The following is a 21,970-nucleotide window of genomic DNA, read 5'->3' as shown; positions in this document are numbered from 1 at the left end:
TGCCCATCCGAAGCCAGGAGCCAGGTGCTTCCTCCTGGTTTCCCATGTGGGTGTAGGGGCCCAAGCACTTGGGCCATCCTCCACTGCCCTCCCGGGGCCACAGCAAAGAGCTGGACTGGAAAAGGAGCAACCGGGACTAGAACCCGATGCCCACATGGGATGCCGGCACCGCAGGCAGAGGACTAACCAAGTGAGCCACGGTGCCGGCCAACAGGGGCAAATTTTTAAGAACAGGTGTCTTGGGGCTGGCACTGTGGTGAAGCAAGTAAAGCCATCACCTATGACGCCAGCCTCCCAAGTGGGTGCTGGTTCCCAGCTGCTCCACTTCCAATACAGCTCTCTGCTAATGGCCTGAAAAAAGCAGTGAGGATGGCCCAAGTACTTGGGCTCTGCCACCTACTTGGGAGACCTAGAAGAAGCTCCTGGCTCCTGGCTTCCGCCTGGTCCAGCTCCTGCTATTGCAGCTATCTTGGGAATGAACCAGAGGATGAAAGATTTTTTTTCTCTCTCTCTTTCAAATAAAATCTCTTTTAAAAAAAGACATCTTCATTTTATGTAGTTTGAGAGATAGCAAGAGGGAGACAGAAGACTAAATCTTTTGATCTCAATAATATAATCAACTGTTTAAAGCTGAGCTTAAAAGTCCAATGATAGAGGCCTGCAGCGCCAGCATCCTATATGGGCGCTGGTTCTAGTCCCAGCTGCTCTTCTTCCGGTCCGGCTCTCTGTTGTGGCCTGGGAAAGCAGTGAAGGATGGCCCAAGTGCTTGGGCCCCTACACCCACATGGGAGACCAGGAGGAAGCACCTGGCTCCTGGCTTCGGATGGGCGTAGTGCCAGCTGTGGCAGCCATTTGGGGAGTGAACCAGTGGATGGAAGACCTCTCTCTCTCTGTGTAACTCTTTCAAATAAATAAATAAATCTTTAAAAAAAAAAGTCCGTGGATAAAATTTACACTTGAAAGAAAATGAATTTCCCCTAGCTACTTTTTTTTTTTTTTTAAGATTATTTATTTATTTGAGAGGTAGAGTTACACTGAGAGGGAAAGACAGAGAGAGGTCTTCCTTCCGTCAGTTCACTCCTCAGATGGCCGCAATGGCTGGAGCTGCGCTGATCTGAAGCCAGGAGCCAGGTGCTTCTTCCTGGTCTCCCACACGGGTACAGAGGCCCAAGCACTTGGGCCATTTTCTACTGCTTTCCCAGGCCACAGCAGAGAGCTGGATGGGAAGAGGAGCAGCCAGGACTAGGACCAGGGCCCATATGGGATGCCGGTGCCACCGGTGGAGGAATAACCTACTGTGCCACGGCACCAGCCCCTTTCCCGGCTACTTTCAAGAACATTTTCGAAAATCTTATTTGAAAGACAGGGACACAGACATCCCATCTTCTGGTTCACTTGCCAAAAGCACATATAATGAGGTCTGATCAGGCCAAAGCCAGGAGCCAGGGATTTATTTGCTTGGCCATCATCTGCTGCCTCCCAGGGTGCACAAACAGCAGGGAGTTCGAATTGGAACAGAGCCAGACTCCAAGAGGTGTCTTAACTGTTACACCAAATGCCTGCCCTACCCCTACTGCCCGAATAACTTTAAATCAATATCAGCCTATAATGTAGTAGAAAAAAAAAGTAGTGACAGTCAGTTTTATTTCCAGTAACAAACGATTCTAATAGCATGTAGGTTACGGACCTTTCCTGGAAAAAGTGTTTAAATGATTATTTCTGCAGTTAAATCACCCCCAGAAATAGAGTAATCTGGGTTTTCTCTAATCCTATTTTTTAGTAAAACACTGACCAAGTTGCAGGTATCTTTATAAAAGGCAATATTAGTCTCAAAGTACCTCCCCCCAAGATATTTGTAAATTAAACAGAGGAAAACAGTAACTTCACAGTGGGAGGAACCTGGCAGACACTATGTTAACCAACTAGTCAAGATTAACACTATCTGCACTAGAGACATTTTGGTTTTGTGTATTTCTGTACCATATACTGAGAAAACAGCACTTTCTGTGGTATGCTGCCAAAACAATGCATCAATTCAATCTCATCACAAGACAACACAAACCCAAACTGACAGACACTCTGTAAAATAACTGTGGGTACTAATTGAAAGTTCCAAGATTGAGAAAGACAAAGGAAGACTTAAAAATTATCAGACTGGAGGAAATAATGAAGATGCAACAATGATAGGGGATCATAAAATGGATACTGGAACAGAAAAAGGGTATGAACAGAAAAACTAGTGAAATTTGAATACGGTGTACAATTAATAGTCCTGTACTAATAAATTAATTTTCTGGCTTTTAAATATACTCTGAGTATATAAGTTGTTAACATTTGAGAAAGTTGAGAACATATATAAACTTGTTGCATTAATTTCTCAATTTTCCTGTAAGGCTAAAATTATTTCAAAAATAAAAAGTTAAAGACCACACACACACAAGAGAGAACTTTAAGTTTAATACAAGGCATTTATAAACCTGTATTTGAGGGGCTGGCACTGTGGTATAGCGGGTAAAGCTGCCGCCTGCAGTGTCAGCATCCATTATGGGCGCCAATTCGAGTCCCAGCTGCTCCATTTCCGATTGAGCTCTCTGCTATGGCTGGGGAAAGCAATGGAGGATGGCCCAAGAAGTCCTTGGGTCTCTCTACCTGCGTGGGAGACCCGAAAGAAGCTCCTGGCTTCATATCAGCGCAGCTCCAGCCATTGCAGCCATCTGAGGAGTGAACCAGCAGATGGAAGGCCCCTCTTTCTCTGCCTCTGCCTCTCTGTAACTCTGCCTCTCAGATAAAATAAATAAATCTTAAAAAAAAAAAAAAGGAAAATATATTTGAGATTCAAAGTTTGCCCCTTCTGGCATTCTCATAAATCAAAGTTGTGTGAATTTCTTGCTGTATGAATCCTGCCAGGTCTTATCCTTTCTCAGATGTGAACCTGTCTTGTCCATAGCCTCCTTGGTCAGGAAAGTTGTTACTGCACAAATACGGTCATTCATTGGACTGAGTGATACTTGGACCAAAGTTATCCCCCATACATGGACCAAATTTGAGCAAAATCATGCTTCATGGTTTTTTCTTGAAGAAAAAATGTCATGGTATGTTAACTATTTAAAGTGTTAGTTGGTTTTAGTAGAGTAGAAAACGCTTTCTATTTTCAGTTAGGTCATTTTTCTGAATTAATGCTGTACTCTGAAATTAGTGCTATATTCTGAAATCTTTGACCTTCAGTGCCACCTACCTAGCCAACTGAATCCTATTCTTAAGTTTCTGAAAGGGAATAGGAACCACAGTTGGGAGGAGGAAGGGTAAAGAGAAGCACTCCTGGGTAATTTTGATACATTTCATTTAAACAGGTTTTAAAATAAACAAATGTTGAGAAGCCAGAAAGTCAAAATATCTTCTGGAATTATCACTAATTGCTTCACTATGATAGTACAGAAGAGACACTTACAGAGGACTAAGCCACAGCTGTTACCTGCGGCCCTTGACAATCATGAGGGCTACATCCAGGGTCCTTAATGAACTTTGAAATTCACAAACCAGCTTTGTAACACACGATTTTCTCATCCTATAAAATGGGGACAATACTTCCCACACATTGTAGGATTTGTTGTAAGGATTGAATGAGATTAAAGCTGTAGTGAATTTTGAATGTTGGACTATCTGTTGGGATCACTCACTAAATACACTATTTCTTTTTCTTATAAACCTTCCTCACAGCATAGCATTCAAATCTTTACCTCAGTCAAATAAGAAATGACTGCAAGTCACAAACTTTTGGGCATCTCAAAATTATTCAAACTGTGAAGTTAAGCTAGTGATTTCCAAAAACCTAATGTAAGATTAAAAAAAAATCAAACATTTGTTAAATTTGTTAATGCATTTAGCCAGGCATACAAAATAAGTCTTAATAAATATTTGGTTGATTTATGGGGATGCTGCCTCATCAGTTAAAGACTGAATTATTTCCCCAGGGTTTCACCTTCATGTCTCAGTATCTAAATGTTTTAATCTGTTCACTGGAGATAACTTTGACATTAAGTGGAAAGTTCTAGTCTTAAACTGCTCTTAGTACATAACAGATCCTGAAAATAAAGACCACAAAAACCACTGCAATTAGCTTCTAGGTTGAACATCTGATTCTCAAGGGGGAGGGAGGGCAGCACAAATGAATCAGAACATGTATTCTCTGTTCTTATGAAAAAGTTAAGTTTAAGTTTTCATTTCAAAATTCCATTTTAAGCTACATTCAAAAGGAACAGGAAAAGAAAAATGTGGCCAAAAATTCAAATTACAAATGAAATCTCCAATACTGTTTCTAACAGTAGTCAGTTATCCACAGAAAGAAATCATTATTAAAAGATGACATTGGGGCCAGTGATGTGGCATAGTGGGTAAAGCCGTCGCCTGCAGTGCCGGCATCCCATATGGGTGCTAGTTTGGATCCTGGCTGCTCTACTTTTTTTTTTTTTTTTTAAGATTTATTTTATTTATTTGAAAGAGAGTTACAGAGAGAGGTAGAGACAGAGAGAGAGGTCTTCCATCCGCAAGTTCACTCCCCAGATGGCAGCAATGGCTGGAGCTGTGCAGAACCAAAGACATGGGCCATCTTCTTCTGCTCTCCCAGGCCATAGCAGACAGCTGGATCAGAAGAGGAGCAGCCGGGACTAGAACCAGCGTCCATATGGGATGCCAACACTACAGGCCAGAGCTTTAACCTGTTGTGCCACAGTGCCAGTGCCTGCTCCACTTCAGATCCAGTTCTCTGCTGTGGCCTGGGAAAGCAGTAGAAGATGGCCCAAGTCCTTGGGCCCCTGCACTCGCATGGGAGAACTGGAGGAGGCTCCTGGCTCTGGATTGGCAGTTCTGGCCACTGTGGCCAACTGGGGAGTGAACCAGCGGATAGAACACCTCTCTCTCTCTCTCTGGCTCTCCTCTCTGTGTGTAACTCTGACTTTAAAAATAAATAAATAAATCTTTAAAAATTGAAAAAAAAAGATGACATGACTGTCTCACTAATGAACAAGTTTCATTTCCCATTAGCGAAAATTTGTTTTGATTTTCTTTTGGCTCATGAAAAGTTCTTAAAAGTGGTAGCTGATTTTTCTTTGACCAAATCATTTTTTTCCATAAATTTTTATAGCACTAATTTAGAGACATGGCATATGGGAGGCTAAGAACATCTCCCCCCAACTCCAGTGAATATTTTAAATCAGTGTGGTATGCCTGTGTAACCCTTTCCATTGCAACAAGAATAAGTATGTAGAGTTGAGACAATTCTATGAATTTCCTTTCTCCACTCAAATTATCACACCACCCCAATTAGGTAAATTATTACGAACAACTTGCCTCTAACTTACTTTTCTCTTGTCACTGACTTAACATGCATTTCATACATGTAATGAGATTATCAATACTTCCTCCTCACATATGCATAGATCAGAAAACTGATCAGACTACCATGCATTATTGGGCAGCATGGCAGTATTCTAGAAATTAGATTAAGCTTTTCAGGAATTTCCTATAGAAATAAAAAAAAATGTCAGTTATGCCTTTTATTGTGGTAAAAGTGAAATGCTTCACAAAAGAACACTGCTGGGAAACTTATGACTACTTACTTCTTAGCAGAAAGAGTTCCTGTTATCAATCAACATACCTGGAATTAATAAAACTCCCCTTATCATACTACTTAAAATTCCCATAAAGCATGACTGCCAATATTTTTAAATGTCTTTAAAATTTTTCCTCTCCTATGATTTAATTCTCAAATTTCATAATTGAAAACCATGAATAGCATTAAGTTCAAACATGGAAAAACTCCAGTTTGGTATGAAAAAACAGTCTTCTAGACTAATAATCAACTGTAGTCATATTACTTGGGTTTTCTTTCAAGCCTGATGAGAGATGAGATTAATAGTGTAAGTCCCCTTTAAGAAAGCAAAAACCTTCGAGTTTGAGATTTATTCCACCCATTTCCTAAGATGGAAGGGAATTTAATTCATACAACACACTCCAAAACTGAATATGAAAAAACTAAATATAAATCATCTAATTATGCTTCAAATCATTCCTTTTGCAAGTTTTCTTTAACCTGAAGTATTGACAAAGTAACACTTAAAATTTAGCCACAGAACACCTACCTCTTTATTCCACTGCCATCACCACAAGCTAGACAAACAACCTTCTTACAGAGGATAAAATCCAGATAGCATTAAAGCATCTGCCAATTACACTTAGAATCACAGGCTGAATAGCTGTCTGCTCAGTATTCTTTCATTTAAGAACTTCACAATGTGTGTGGGTAGGCTTGTGTTACGCAAAACAGGCAAACACAACGTAATTCTAGATTCTATTGGCTGATGAAAAATTCACTTCTCCCTCACCCTCCTCCCTAAGGAAGTCTGTAGCCCAAAAGGGAAGAAATGGAACTAAGAAGAAGCAGGGAATAATTTTAACACAGGCTTAATATCAAATATGGAATAAGGTATTTCACAAGACAATATCCTACGTTTTAAAAATGAACTATATAAATGCTCTGTAAATGATAGAAATGAAATGAAGATAATGAACCACTTTTTCAGGATAGTAAAGTAGCTTTTAACAGATCTGTTATAATCTGCTAAGAAACAGCCCATAAAAAAAAAAAAAAAAAAAAAAAAAACAGAAGGGGGTGGGTGTTGTGGTACAAGAGGATAAGCCACTGTTTGAGACACCTGCATCTTCTATCAGAGTGCGTTTGAGTCCACAATGCTCTGCTTCTAATCCAGATCCAACTCCCTGCTAATGGGCACTGTGAGATGCAGCAGATGATGGCGCAAGTACTTGAGTACCTGCCTCACGCATGAGAGAATCGAATAGAGTTCCTGGCTGTCGTTTGGGAAGTGAACCATCAGTTGGAAGATTATCTGTCTGTCTCCCTCTTCTTCTTTGCATGTCACTCTGCCTTTCAAATAAATAAACAGATCTTTAAAAAAAAAAAACAAAAAAACAAAAACAGAATAAATACAGTTCATATGTAAAGAAAGAGTGCCCTTTTAGCACTATTATATGGATCTTATTGCTTTGATCTGATCATAAAATATTGTATTATCTCAGACATAAAAACAGCTGAGCATTCAATCACATTTCCAATTATCATGCCTGTTTGCTTCCAGTTTTATACTTTTAATTAATTTATTTAAAACCAATTAGATTAATTTGGTTTTCATTAACATGGAGAAACAATAGCAGTACCCAGAGGTAATCTGAGATGGGATAAGCTTCATCAAATAGCTACCAAAGGCATCATACTGACTTTTTCTGCTCTCAAATTATCTTACTTGTAAGTTCCGTGTGAGGAATTACTGCTTTAAAAACAAAACAAAAAAAAAGTTTTCCAACAAGGAATGGCTGTACATAGTCTATTTTTCCTCTAAAGCCAATGATGAACTTGTTTTGTGCTTAATTACAGTAAGATTTTTCTTTAAAAAATACTGAAGTTACAAGTATAAATGCTGGTTCACATTTATTCAATAAGTTGCATATGCAAATCACCTATACCATCCAGCTATTAAATTCAATTTCAACTTGAGTCTAAGTACCTGATAATCTCTTATTAAAGTTCTTTAGTAATCCTCAAGTGTCCAGTTCTATTGTAAAGAATAATAAACAGTCTACCAGCACTGTATAGTCAGTACCGATACTCAGAATTCATAGCTACCTATGTAAATGGCCAACTAGACAATTTGATAATTAATTGAGTCACACCATACTGAGCAGTACCTTGCTAATAGTATCTCAGTGGAAAGTCAGGAAGTTCCCTTGTTAACCTTAGTTGGAACCAATTAACAAAAGTCAAATAAAAATAATTTTGGTGGCTTCAATTTTATCTGCAAGCCTTCTCAGAATGTGCCCATAGGACAACAGCTCTGGTTCATAGCAGGATTATCATTTTTTAAAGAGAACATCACTGTAATAGTAACTTGTCACTTAATGCCTTGGAACAAAACAAACTATATTTTAACTTCAAGTTTACTTCTGTTGCTTCCCAGCATTCTGTAACTGTGTATCATCCCCTGAAGCTGTTCTTCAGTAAATCCGCCTAACTTGTCTTCTCCTTTTGTGGGCAGCAGCCCACGTAGGTTGCAGTGAAATAAACCTGCTAAAGTATCCTGTTTACATTCAATGTAGACATATCTCCCGTCCAGGAAACACACCTATAAAAATGATCTGGACATATTCTAAGACTCTTTGCTATTTGGTGATCCTGCTTTGTCATATGAGTCTATGCTGATGAAATTCCTCAAGAAGCTGGAGATGACAGGTTCTATACTCATACCAAATAGGATATAGGTGACTCTCTATCCCTCAAACTTGATGCCATAACAAAATCTGGGGACCTACAATTCTACAACATATCAACTCATCATTTTGCTTAACTCTAGGACAATAAAGGTGTCCATACCTTATCTGACATCATCATTATCACCTTAATGATTAGAAACAGAGCATTCAAGCTGGCGCCGTGGCTCAATAGGCTAATCCTCCGCCTTGCGGCGCCAGCACACCAGGTTCTAGCCCCGGTCGGGGCGCCGGATTCTGTCCCGGTTGCCCCTCTTCCACTCTGCTGTGGCCAGGGAGTGCAGTGGAGGATGGCCCAAGTCCTTGGGCCCTGCACCCCATGGGAGACCAGGAGAAGCACCTGGCTCCTGCCTTTGGATCAGTGCGGTGCACCCCAAGGCGGCCATTGGAGGGTGAACCAACGGCAAAGGAAGACCTTTCTCTCTGTCTCTCTCTCTCACTGTCCACTCTGCCTGTCAAAAAAAATAAAGAAATAAATAAAATAAAAATAAAGAAACAGAGCATTCAAAGAATAAAAGATTTTTATGTATTTCAGCTCTGTGTTTATACTAAACAATGTCCTATAGAAAAATATTTTTCTTGGGGCCCACGCTATGGCACAGCGGGTAAAGCCACTGCCTGCAGTGCCAACATCCCATATGGAGCCGGTTGGAGTCCTGGCTGCTTCACTTCCAATCTAGCTCTCTGCTATGGCCTGGGAAAGCAGCAGAAGATGGCCCAAGCCTTTGGGCCCCTGCACCCACATGGGAGGCCCAGAGGACGCTCCTGGCTTCAGATTGGCACAGCTTTGGCCATTGCAGCCAATTGGAGAGTGAACCAGCAGATGGAAGACCTCTCACTCCCCCCCCCCCCCCCCGTGTAACTCTGACTTCCAAATAAAGTAAATAAATCTTTAAAAAATATTTTTCTTAAAGAGTTTGGAACACTAAAAATAAAGATAAAACTTCCATATTTTCTAAGTGTTTATAATGAACTATTTTTATAATGCAACAAAGACCCATTTTTTATAAGGATAAAAAGGGTTAGAATTAAATTTCTAAGCTTTTCTTCCCCAATCTGAATTCTGACTAGATTTTTTAAAAAATAACTTTCTTCTTACTTCTCACATGTGCTTTATTAACAATGATGCTTGATTAAAAGTAGGAGGGAGGCCAGTCAACCACAAAAACAAAAACAAAACATAACCAAAACTTTTAAGTAGCTTTCTTGGCTGGTAGGAAGCAGTTACCAAACTTTGGCAAATGGACCTGATTCTACATGACCCTTTAGCTACTCCTCCAAATCTGGCATGGCTTACAGGTCTCATTTTTCCTCTCAGCTGATCTCAGGAACCACTGGATAAACTTTCAGTACCCCAAAAACTTTTAGCAAACATTTTACAACAAAACAAAACAAAGAACACTTACCTCACAATTTCCAAGCCTTTCAGATGTTTTTTCCCTTATGGTTCTATTTTTCTATTTGGCTGTAGTCTAAGTTTTGTTTTCACCTTTTGGACACAATTGACCTCTGAGAGTTTGTTCTTTCTCTAAACAACACGTCTGAAGATGTGATTAAGGATTTCTTCCTCATAGTTCCTTTACCTTAGCCACACCCTCAGCAGGCATGTAAATTATCCCTTTAGTTCTACCTCATTGGGAATGCTTAGGTCATGTTCCTTTAACCTACAATGCTAATCACGTAGATGGCATTTACTACTTTAATCATTACTGAATATCTACATGTGCCCAGTTTTTTAGTCAAATCCATCTAACTCCAATCTTTTTGAGAAAACATATATTAAGTCTAAGATTTTAACAAGGTTTAATAACTTATCCCTATTAAGGACAAGAACAACAAAAAAACTACTGTTACTATAAAGAGTACACTTTTCAAACTTCCTTTCAATTCTCACATTTTACAGAAGAGAAAAATCCATATCCAGAGAGGGTAAGTCATTTGATGAAGGTCATAGAGATAAGTAGGAAGCTAGCCAAAATATCTTTCTTTTTTTTTTTTTTTTTTATTTGACAGGTAGAGTTATAGACAGTGAGAGAGAGACAGAGACAAATGTCTTCCTTCCATTGGTTCACTCCCCAAATGGCCACTACGGCCGGCGCTCGCCGATTGGAAGCCAGGAGCTGGGTGCCTCCTCCCGGTCTTCCATGTGGGTGCAGGGACCCAAGCACTTGGGCCATCCTCCACTGCCCTCCCAGGCCACAGCAGAGAGCTGGACTAGAAGAGGAGCAACTGGGACTAGTACGTGGCGCCCCAACTGGGACTAGAACCCGGGGTGCCGGCACTGCAGGCAGAGGATTAGATAAGTGAGCCACGGTGCCAACCCAACAGATCTTTCAACTCACGTATCAGAGTTTGTTTCATTGGAGGCAACATCAGAGGCACTAAAGAACAGAGCCATTAGCAAACAGGTAACTCATACTTTGCGCTGTGGAGGTATTATTACCTGAGCTACACAAGTATTTACCTGTAGCTCTATTTTATGCTGTATGTTGTTATAATGTTATACCATAAAGTGAAAACTAATAATTAGACAAAGTTTTGTGACAGGTGCCATGGAGATGCATTTTTTTTCTTTTTTTTTTTTTACACATTAGATGGGGCAATCCTCCCAAAATTGGCTGTTCACACTTCCACTTTGTGACTTTCCTTACCTGAATAAATAAAAGAAATCTAGAAATAAATAATAAATAAATAAACAAAAGAAATCTAGAAATCCAATGTACTGCATAGAAAACCCAAATGGGAAAAATGTTTGCAAAATCTTATCGATAAGGGATTTTTTTTAAATTTGTTTATTTGAAAGTCAGAGTTACACAGAGAGAAGGAGAGGCAGAGAGAGAGAGAGAGAGAGAGAGAGAGAGAGAGGTCTTTCATCTGATGGCTCACTCCCCAATCGGCCACAATGGCAGGAGCTGTGCCAATCTGAAGCCAGGAACCAGGAACTTCTTCTAGGTCTCCCACGCGGGTGCAGGAGCCCAAGGACTTGGGCCATCTTCTACTGCTTTCCCAGACCATAGCAGAGAGCTGGATCAGAAATGGAGCAGCCGGACTAGAACAAGCACCCGTGTGGGATGCCGGCACTTCAGGCCAGTGCGTTAACCCACTGTGCCACAGTCCCAGCCCTGATAAGGGATTTATACTATCTAGAATATTTAAAGGACTCACAACTCAGTAATTAAAATTTAAATAACTCAACAAAAATTGGCAGGGGTAGTCACTGGATCTAGTGGTTAAGATATCATTTAGGACACCCATGTCCCACAATGGAGTTTCTAGGTTCAAAACCTGGCTCCAGCTCTAGATTCCAGTTTACTGCTAATGAGGTCTCCGGTGGGGGGGGGGGGGTAGCACTGATGGCTCATGTAGTTGAGTTCCTAAATCGAGCTCCTAATTCTTGGCTTTGGGCCATTCAGTTGTAGGCATCTGGGGAGTGAACCAGCAAATGGGAGTGTTCTTCCTCTTTCTGTTTATATATTTGTTTCTTTCTCAAATAGATTAGTAAACTTAAAAAACTGGCAAAGGATTCAAACATTAATTTCTCCAAAGAAGTTAAACAAACAGCCAAAAAATACATGAAAAGATGCTCAACATCAGTATACATCAGGGAAATACAAATCAAAACCACAATGAAATCCCACTTCACATTCACTAGGATGGCTCTAATAAAAAAGTCAGATAATGAAAAATATTGGAAACGATGTGGAAAAGTTAGAACCCTGAATCACTGCTAGTGGGAAAGTAAAATGTTGTAGCTGATTTAGAAACAACCTGGCTGTTGCACAAGATTAAATATAAAGTTATCGTATGATCCAGGAATTCAATTCTCAGGTATAAACCCAAGAGAAAAAAAACTTAAGTCCACACAAACACTACATGATGTTCAAACAAAGCAACATTATTCATAATAGCAAAAAACCAAAATATATACATAAATCGGATATTAGTGATAAAAAGGCATAAAGTATTGATAGATGCTACAACATAGTATGAACCTTGAAAACTTTTTGCAAAGAGAAATCAAGCACAAAAGATCACTTATTGTATAATTCCATTCATACGAAATGTCCAAAACCAGCAAATCTAGAGACACAAAGTAGATTAGTGGCTACCAGAGTTAGGACAGAAGGTAGAACAGGGGATTGAAAGGTAGTGGCCAAAGGTATGAAGTTTATTTTTTCCAAGTGATAAAAATGGTCTAAAATTGACTGTGCTGATGGCTACAACATTCGCTGCACTATATTAAAAACAACTAAAGCGTACATTTCAAGTGAATAAACTGTATGAAATATAAATCATACATCAATAAAGCTGTTGCAATAAATAAACAAGCACGCAAATATACTACTTCCCATTACAAAAACCTACTATAGACCCTGGGAGGCAGCAAGGATGTCTCATTGGGTCCCTGTCGCCAACAAGGGAGACCTGGAATGACTTCCTGACTCTCAGCAATGGCCCTGGTCCAGCTCAGGCTATTAAGGGCATCCGGAGAGTAAACCTGGGGATGGGAGCCCTTGCCTTTCTCTCTGACTCTCAAATAAAAGTAAAACAAAACACAAACTTGCTAATTAACTTAAGAACCACTAGGGTGCTGGCATATATCTGTAATTCAAACACTGTTCATATGCAACCTCAGAACTTACATAAAATTTGAAAAACCTAGAATTTGTAACTCTTCTTCTTGAGACAGAGAAACTGAGGGAAACGAGTCATTTGAACATTCTACATGATAGGTATATTTTCACAAACAGAGCTGAAGACTTCCCAAAACCAATTGGTTTTGTACCAGGAATCATGAAATTCAGAGTTAGACTTAAAATTCAAATCTCATACTCTGGGGATGGCACTGTGTAATGGTGGGTAAAGGTGCCACCTTCCCTGCCAGCATCCTATATGGGTGCTGATTAGAGCACTGAGCTGTTCCACTTTTGATCCACCTTCCTGGGAAAATGGCAGAAGATGGCCCAAGTGCTTAGGCCCCTGAACCCATGTGGGAGACCAGTATGAAGCTCCTGGCTCTGGCCCAGCCTAGCCCTGGCTATTGCAGCCATTCGAGGAGTGAACCAGCAGATGTAAGATCTCTGACTCTGCTTCACCCTCTCTGTAACCCCATCTTTCAAATAAATAAATTGAAAAAAAAAAGGGGTGTCTAGCACTGTGGCGTGGTGGGTAAAGTCACAACTTAGAGTGCTGGCACCCCATATTGGCACCGGTTTGAGTCCCGGCTGCTCCACCTCAAATCCAGCTCTATGCTATGGCCTGGGAAAGCAGTAGATGGCCCAAGTCCTTGGGCCCCTGCAACCACATCGGAGACCTGGAAGAAACTCCTGGCTCCTGGCTTCGGATCTGCAGCTCCAGACATTGCAGCTAATTGGGGAGTAAACCATCTGATGGAAGCCTTCTCTCTCTCTCTGCATCTCCTTCTCTTTCTGTGTAACTCTTTCAAATAAATAAATAAATAAATCTTTTTTAAAAAATCAGAAAAGAAATTGAACTTTTACCCTAAAGTTAATTTAAAAGTCTTTGAAGTTTCCGAAAGTTGAAGAAAACAAGCAGGTGCTATGAACTTTAAATATGAGTGTACTAAACTCAATCTTTACAACTATCCTATGACAGACCAGGAAATTAGGCTAAGTAAGTTGCTCAGATTGTTTAGAAACCAAGTGCCAAATGTTGAGATTTGTATTTAAGCATGACAGAGGTTTTCTTAGAGTGAATAGATCCAGAAGAGATATTAGTCAATCTTTCCTTGAGTAAGTGGGTTTGCACAGACATTTTTGGGATAATATGTAGAGAATTAAGAACCTGTATAAAAAGCTAGAGCAAAATTATTTAAAATTAGGCAGGCCAAAACAGATGAGAAGGAATCTCTGTTTAATGTCTTAAAATTTTTAAGTACTGAAAACCAGGACAAACTTGATGAAGTTTACATATAGTTACAAATGGGAAGTTGGGTAGGGTACATTGAAATAAAATTATTCATGAATTGTGATTGGTAATATCTGTATGCAACAATTAAAAAACCCACTTGAAAAAATTCAGTTCAGGGGCTGGTGCTGTGGCGTAGCAGGTTGCTGACTTCCCATATGGGCCCTGGTTCGAGACCCGGCTGCTCCATTTCCAATCCGGCTCTCTGCTATGGCCTGGGAAAGCAGTGGAAGATGGCCCAAGTTCTTGGGTCCCTGCACTCACATGGGAGACCCAGAAGAAGCTCCTGGCTCCTTGCTTTGGGTCGGCACAGCTCCGGTCATTGCAGCCAACTGAGGAGTGAACCAGCGGATCGAAGACTCTCTCTCTGTCTCTACTTCTCTTTCTGTTAACTCTGACTTTCAAATAAATAAATAAATCTTTAAAAAAAAAAAAGAGAGGAAAAAAAATTTCTGTTCAGTGCAACAAAAAGTTATGACAATTATTGATTCCTCTTTATATCTTGAAAACAGAATGTTTACACTTTTATACTTTCAACAACTGCTAGATTACCAAGACCAGAACAAAATATTCTCTTAAAGTATATTAACTTGCAAAAGCCCAGATTATTTATGAGACACTTTTGCAGCTATGTATTAAATAATGATAATACAACATGGGAGTATGAAAACACAAGACCCTTCAAATCCCAAGTCATTAAGTTTACTCAAGAACTTTTCTAAAGAGGCATGGTGCTATATAAAACTTGTTGAGCTGCTATGATTTAGTACGCTGTAATATTACAGCAGTGTTTCCTCAGCAGTGTTCACTGATGAAAACTCTATGGCTTCAGTTGGAAGTGAATATCTTCTGGGAACTTTTGTTGTGTAAAAAAAAAAAAAAATTCACTTAATGCTGTTTTAACTTTTACCCCAACCTTCTGTTTCCAATGACACCTTGACTCTGACAACTGCAATTCTGCTGTTCTTTTAATGGAACTAATCTGGAAAATCTAAATTCTTGCCTCAGTTAACACTTAATAGTTGGAACTTCGCTTCCCTCCAATTGCATTGTTACAAATGACAACTAGACAGGAAAATCTACTTTTTTTCAAAGCAACTCTCTATCCTAGTTTAATCTCCTTTTTTGCAATAAATCAAAGATAAAAAATAGACTCATTCCATTCATATAATTTAGAATCTATATTCTAGACTCTAGACACCTGAAAAAAAGGAACTAGGTTAAATCATCAAGTTCCCTTTAAAACAATGTTAGTTCCCGCCACAATTTGGTATCAACCAGTTTTCTTCACATTCAAAACTGAGGACAAACAGGGATATGTGTGTGTGGGTGGGTGGGGGAATGCAGCAATTTTAATGCCCAGAAAAATACTGCTTTCCATTTCTCATTCAGGTTAGTTGAGTAAATATTTACAGAGTGCCTATCAGTCAGGTTTTGTAGTAGGATATAAATGAGAAAATGTTTGGACCGTAAAGCAGCTAAAAACTCAGGGAAAACATTTTTCCCCTAAAATTTTGAGACTTTCTTTTCTTTTTTTTTTTTTTTAAAGGATTTATTTGTTTATTTATTTGAAAGTCAGAGTTACACAGAAAGAGAGAGAGAGAGAGAGAGAGAGAGAGGTCTTCCATCTGATTGCTCACTCCCCAATTGGCTGCAACGGCCAGAGCTGCGCTGATTCGAAGCCAGGAGCCAGGAGCTTCTTCCAGGTCTCCCACGCGGGTGCAGGGGCCCAAGGACTTGGGCCATCTTCTACTGCTTTCCCAGGCCATAGCAGAGAGCTGGGTCAGAAAAGGAACAGCCTGGACTAGAATAGGCACCCATTTGGGATGCCACTGTTTCAGGCCAGGGTGTTAACCTGCTGCGCCACAGCGCCAGCCCCTAGACCTTCTTTTTTTCATCATATAATAATATCAGTCTTAAAAGTTGTACATAACACATTTCACTGCTTTTGCAAATATCATTTTTAAAACACTGTATACATTTTATTTGCATTTCTCTCCAATGCTACCCTCAAATAAAATTTTTAAAGTAGGATCTCAGAAATTTCCAAAAATTTTAGTTTTAATCAGAGTTAAAGACTAAGTTGAACTACTGCAACATCTATAATTAAAAAAGAAATTCTTACTTTGCCTTTATTGTTATTTCTAATTATTTGTCCTAATTATGCTCCCGCCTTTACTGGAGTTTTACTGCAGGGTATATGATAGCATGTTTAAATTTCTACACACATCTTTGAATTTCACACAATTTACAACTCTCAGTAAGGATCTTTTTTTAATGTTTTCACATATTGCCATTTGCCAAATCACAGCATCTTGAGAAGTTAACATGATTATTTTTCATAATAGAAAGGCAAACAAGATCCTAATAAACATTAGAGTACTTCATACAGTTTGCAGAAAATGGAATTAAAAGGTAAGCTTATTTTGTTGCAACAAATTTTTGAAATTTATGAAGTTTTTTTTAACAGTATGAATCTTCCATGAACTTTCTGAAGATTCTGTGCACTGCTCTTTCTCTTTGAAGACTTTGACATAAAGGCTTAAAACTGCTGATATCTGGATCTAAAAATTTATTTGTTTTCATATTTTTAACTTTCACCCTAGCGTATCTGGTTTATCACAATGACAGTGTTTACTAAGCAGTTATCTACAAGGACAAATAGGCAAGCTCCCTATTCATTCTAGCTAAATTAATGAGGTTATTCACACACTTATTTATTTATAATTTTTGTTTGTGAAGCAGAAAGAGAGACAGAGGATAGACAGTGTGAGTTCCCATTCACTGGTTCACTCTACAAAAGCCTGTAACACCCCTTTCTGCCACAATGGGGCTAAACTCAGAAGCTGGGAACTCAGTTGAGGTCTCCCAAGTAGATGGCAGGAACCTAACTAACTGCTTGACCCACCACCCCGGCCTTTCAGGGTGTGGAGGCAGAATTAAGAACTTCCATATGAGCAAGACATCTTCAGTACTATATGAAACACCAGTCCCCACACATTTAAGGAACACTTGCAAATTTCCCCTCTTTTGGTATCAATAAAAAGCAACCTTAAAATAAAGGTTTATGTTGTTATTTTTTTTAAGCCAGGATTCTCAAACTCACTGTATTACTTGGCAACTTTTGCTTCCCTTGCCTTCAATACTGAGTGGGTGGAGGAAAGAATCAAGACATGCAGAACAAAATGTGAAGTCAAGGGAAATGTGAAAATCACTTAAACTCACTGTCAGAACAATCTTTTTTGGAGAAACACAAATGGAGGTATTTTAATATACCCATGGCATTCCGTGAAAAAAAAAAAAAATACTAGGTTCAGAATACCAAAAATTCAGATCTTATTTGTTTAAACTAATTGGGCTTTTTTCATTTTGATCAATAAACTGCAATTAACACCTTATTCAAATTGTTTTGTTCTGTCTGTTTTTAATACCATTTAAAAGGACTACTTGAAGATTTAATTACATAAATGTTATTTAATTATGAAAATTTCTTTACTCACTATAAATCCTCCAAGACCATTCATTTAATGTCAAACTGTATCCTGAACAGCCCATTTTAAATGAACCATCTTATAAATTTTTTTAAGATTTACTTGAGGGACTGGTGCTGTGGCAGAGCAGGTAAAGCCACCGCCTGAAGTGCCGGCATAACATGTGGGTGCCAGTTCGAGTCCGGGATGTTCCACTTCCTATGTAGCTCTCTGCTATGGCCTGGGAAAGCAGTGGAAGATGGCCCAAGTCCTTGGGCCCCTGCACCCATATAGGAAGCCCAGAAGAGGTTCCTGGCTCCTGGCTTCAGATCGTCACAGCTCCTGCCATTGCGGTCATCTGGGGAGTGAACCAGCGGATGGAAGTCCTCTCTCTCTCTGCCTCTCCTTCTCTTTCTGTGTAACTCTTTCAAATAAATAAATAATAAAATCTTAAATAAAAAAAAATGATTTGTTTGAAAGCCAGAGTTATAGAAAGAGATGGAAAGACAGAGGGAGAGAGAGGTCTTCCAACTGCAGGTTCACTCCCCAAGTGGCCAAAATGGTCAGGGACGATCCAAGCCAAAGACATGAACCGGGTGTCTCATTCAGGTCTCCCACAACGATGGCAGGGACCCAAACACTTGGGACATCCTCTTCTGCTTTTCCCAGGCCATTAGCAGGGAGCTTGATCAGAAGTGGAGCAGGCAGGACTTGAACTGGTGCCCATATGAGATGCTGGTGTCACAGGCGGTGGCGGCTTTACCTGTTGCTCCACAACGCCAGCTCTGAACCATCCTATATTTGTAAAATAAACTAAGATATATAAGGGCACTTCAAAAACTTCGTGGACAATGTGTATTATGAAGAAACTAAGCATAACTTCAAAATGTTTTTGCCATTCAAAATGTTTTTGCCACAAAGTAAGTATCTTTCACAAAATTTTTAAAATTACTTTTTATTTGAGAGGCAGAGAGACAAAGAGAAATAACTCCCATTCACTGGTTCACTCCCCACATGCCTACAGCAGCTAGGGCTGGGTCAGGGCAGAGGCCAGGAACACAATCCAGGCATTTCACATGGGAAGCAGGAACCCAACTACTTGAGCCATCATTGCTGCCTCTCAGAGTTGGTATTGACAAGAAACTGGAATCAGGAGCTGGGGCTAGAACTAAGTATTCCAATGTGGGACGTGGACATCTTGATTTCTAGGCTAAATGTCTGCTCTTAAACAAACCTTTTTATTTTTATCTATTTCTATCTATTTTTTGTATTTTATTTGAAAGGCACAAGTTACAGGTGTGGGGGGGATATCTTCCACCCACTGGTTCACCCCCAAAATGGACACAATGGCTGCGGCCGGGCCAGGCCAAGTCCAAGAGCCTGCAACTCCATCTGGGTCTCCCATGTGGGTGGCAGTGGCCCAAACATATCAACCACCTTCCACTGCTTCCCCAGGTGCATTAGCAGGGAGCTGGGTCAGAAGTGGAGCAGCTGGGACTCAAACCGGCGCCCACATGGGATGCCGGAGTCAGAAGTGGCAGCTTAACTCACTGCACCACAACACTAGCCCCTATACTTTATTGTATCTTTTAACTCAACATTTCCACAGACTTTTTGAAAACACTTATATAAACACCAAACAAATAAATACATTAATTTTAGAAGAGACAGAACATAGCCTACAGTTGCTAGTATTGCTGAGTCACATAGAATCAAAAGAATTTCTTAAATGCCCTATCACCTTTTATGGCAATCAATGTATATACTGTTTTCATGCAAATTATACACTACCTCCAGAGAGACAACATAATTTTTGTTAGAAATTATTCACAATTCTATAATGTACTACAAAGAATTACTGTATTGGTTGAAGTAGAAAGTGTGATTTGAACCTCATTTGATGTGTTTCAATAAGCTCCATTATTGGGGCTGGCACTGTTGCACAACAAATTAAGCTGCCACTATAACCCCAGAATCCCTTGAGTGCTAGTTCCAGTTGCAGCTACTCCACTTTCAATCTATTCCCCGCTAATGCATCTGGGAAAGCAGAAGATAGATGGTCCAAGTACTTGGGCCCCTGCCACCTATGTGGGAAACCCAGGTGGAGTTCCTGGCTTCTGGCTTTGGCCTGGCCTAGCCCTGGCTATTGTGTCCATTTGGGGAGTGAACTTGCAGATGGAAGATCTCTTCCTCCTTCTTTGTAACTCTTTGCCATTCCAATAAACAAAAAATAAACTACACTGCATTTTTAAAATGTTTTATTCTCACTCACTTGAAAGGCAGAGAGAGAAAGGGAGGGAGGAAGGTGGGGGAGAGATATCAATCAATCTTCCATGTGCTGGTTCACTTCTCATGCCTTCAACAGCCAAAGCCAGGAGTAAGGAACTCCATCAGGGGATGGCAGGGGCCAAGTATTTCAGCCATCATCAGCTGCCTTCCAGGATAAGAAGCAAACTAGCAAGGACTCAGAACTGGCACTCTAATATGGCATATGGTGTCCCAAGCAGCAGCTATACCAGCTATGCCACGACGGCTACTTTTGATTTTTGAGTTCCAAACCTGTATCTTTTGGATAGGCCATAATTTTAATTCTTGTCAACTGTCCTTTAATTTAGTAATGTAGCCATTCCTCTCTATATCACATCTGAGACATTTCTGACAAAAATGAAACTGAATATATAGTTGTTAATGTTATCACAGTTCACCAGTATTTGGGTTCCTGCCACCCCTGTGGCAAACTTGGATGGAGTCCCCAGCTCCCAGGTCTGCACTAGACATTTTGAGGGATACACAAGATGATGGGAGCTCTAACCAATTTCATTTGTCTTTCAAATAAAAAATTTTTCTTTTTTTTTTTTTTTTTAAGAGAGACAAGTTTGGGGCCAGCATTATGGTGTGACAGGTTAAGCTACCTACTGCCTGTAATGTTAGCATCCCAGATGGGCACTGCCTGAGTCCCAGCTGCTCTACTTCCAATTCAGCTCCCTGGTGGTGTGCCTGGGAAAGCAGCAGATGGGCCAAGTAGTTGGGCCCCTGACACCAACGGGAGAGAACAGGAAGAAGCTCTTGGCTCCTGGCTTCGGTCTGGCCCAGTCATTGTTACTGCGGACATTTGGGGAGTGAACCAGCAGCAGATGGAAGGTCTCTTTCTCTCTATCTCTCCTCCACTCTTTCTGTAACTCTGTTTGCAAATATGTAAATCTTTATTTTTTGAAAAAGACAAGTTTATTTTTAAAAAATTCTGATATTTCAAGACCTATTTGATATGCCTTTTCCAATCAGTATTTCCTATGCCCCAAACTGGGTACATTTGTTCTTTTTAAAAAAAATTAAATTATTTATTTGGAAGCCAGAATTACAGAGAAAGAAGGAGAGACATAGAGAGAAAGACCTTCTATCCACTGGTTCAATCCCCAGATTGCTGCACTGGCCAGGGCTGGCCCGGCAGAATCCAGGAGCCTGGAACTCCATCCTGGTCTCCCACGTGGGTGGCAGGGGCCCAAGCATATGTGCCATCCTCCTCTGCTTTCCCAGGTGCTGAATGGGAAGTGGAGTGGCAGGGACTCAAATTTGTACTGAATGGGATACTGGTGTCACAAACAGCAGCTTAACCCCCTGCAACACAACAAATGACACTCTTTTTATTACTTCTATAGTTCATTGCAATTCTTTTATAGACCTTATATCCAGAAACTGAACACTCCTTCAATAAAGCATAAATATGTATATGATGTCAAATTAAAAAAGAAACAATTCCTATAGACTGTAGAGGTAAAGCCTTTAGGGAATGGATGAAGTCACTCATTTACACATTTATATAGCATAAGAAATAAGGAATTATTTAATTGATTTTGTCAGAGACCACACTATACTCTTTTCTACTCCATTTAATATTTTTTGACATTAAAAAGGAAGAGTAACCACATAATGGGTATCCTATTTGCCTTTTCAGTAAGAAATTTTCATTTTCTAACTAAAATAATTTCTAGAAAGCAACCCACAAAGCTGGTTAGCATCCCTCCTAATTCTACTATCTCTCTCTCTCCAAAGCCCTGAGCACCCAGGAGGAAAACCTTGGTTTTCATGTTTTTTAATGAATTTTTTGGTACCAAAGCCCACTCTAAGATATTAAAGAATTAACTAACAAGGAAATTAAAAGAATATGGTATTGTTAAAATAGCACTGACTTCTGACACATTTTCAAAGCTGCCAAAGGTAAAATATCATAGCAAATC

At 39.8% G+C, this 21,970-nt stretch overlaps 1 protein-coding gene across 3 annotated transcripts in view; it reads right to left on the bottom strand.

Moving 5' to 3' along the window:
* PELI1 (pellino E3 ubiquitin protein ligase 1) overlaps positions 1-21,970 on the bottom strand; it is a 70,736-nt gene that overhangs the window by 28,383 nt on the left and 20,383 nt on the right. The window contains exon 1 of one of the 3 annotated variants that reach the window (XM_002709842.5): positions 9,744-9,871. The exons of the other annotated variants lie outside the window; for them this stretch is intronic. The gene's annotated coding sequence lies outside the window, so the exon portion shown is untranslated. Of the gene's footprint in view, positions 1-9,743; positions 9,872-21,970 lie in introns of those variants that run through there. 3 annotated transcript variants of the gene reach the window in all.

The sequence above is a fragment of the Oryctolagus cuniculus genome, chromosome 2 (assembly GCF_964237555.1).
Source record: "Oryctolagus cuniculus chromosome 2, mOryCun1.1, whole genome shotgun sequence".
In the NCBI taxonomy this organism is placed as follows: Eukaryota; Metazoa; Chordata; class Mammalia; order Lagomorpha; family Leporidae; genus Oryctolagus; species Oryctolagus cuniculus.
Note: the sequence above shows the minus strand (reverse complement) of the source record. Positions and strands in the feature narration are given on the sequence as shown.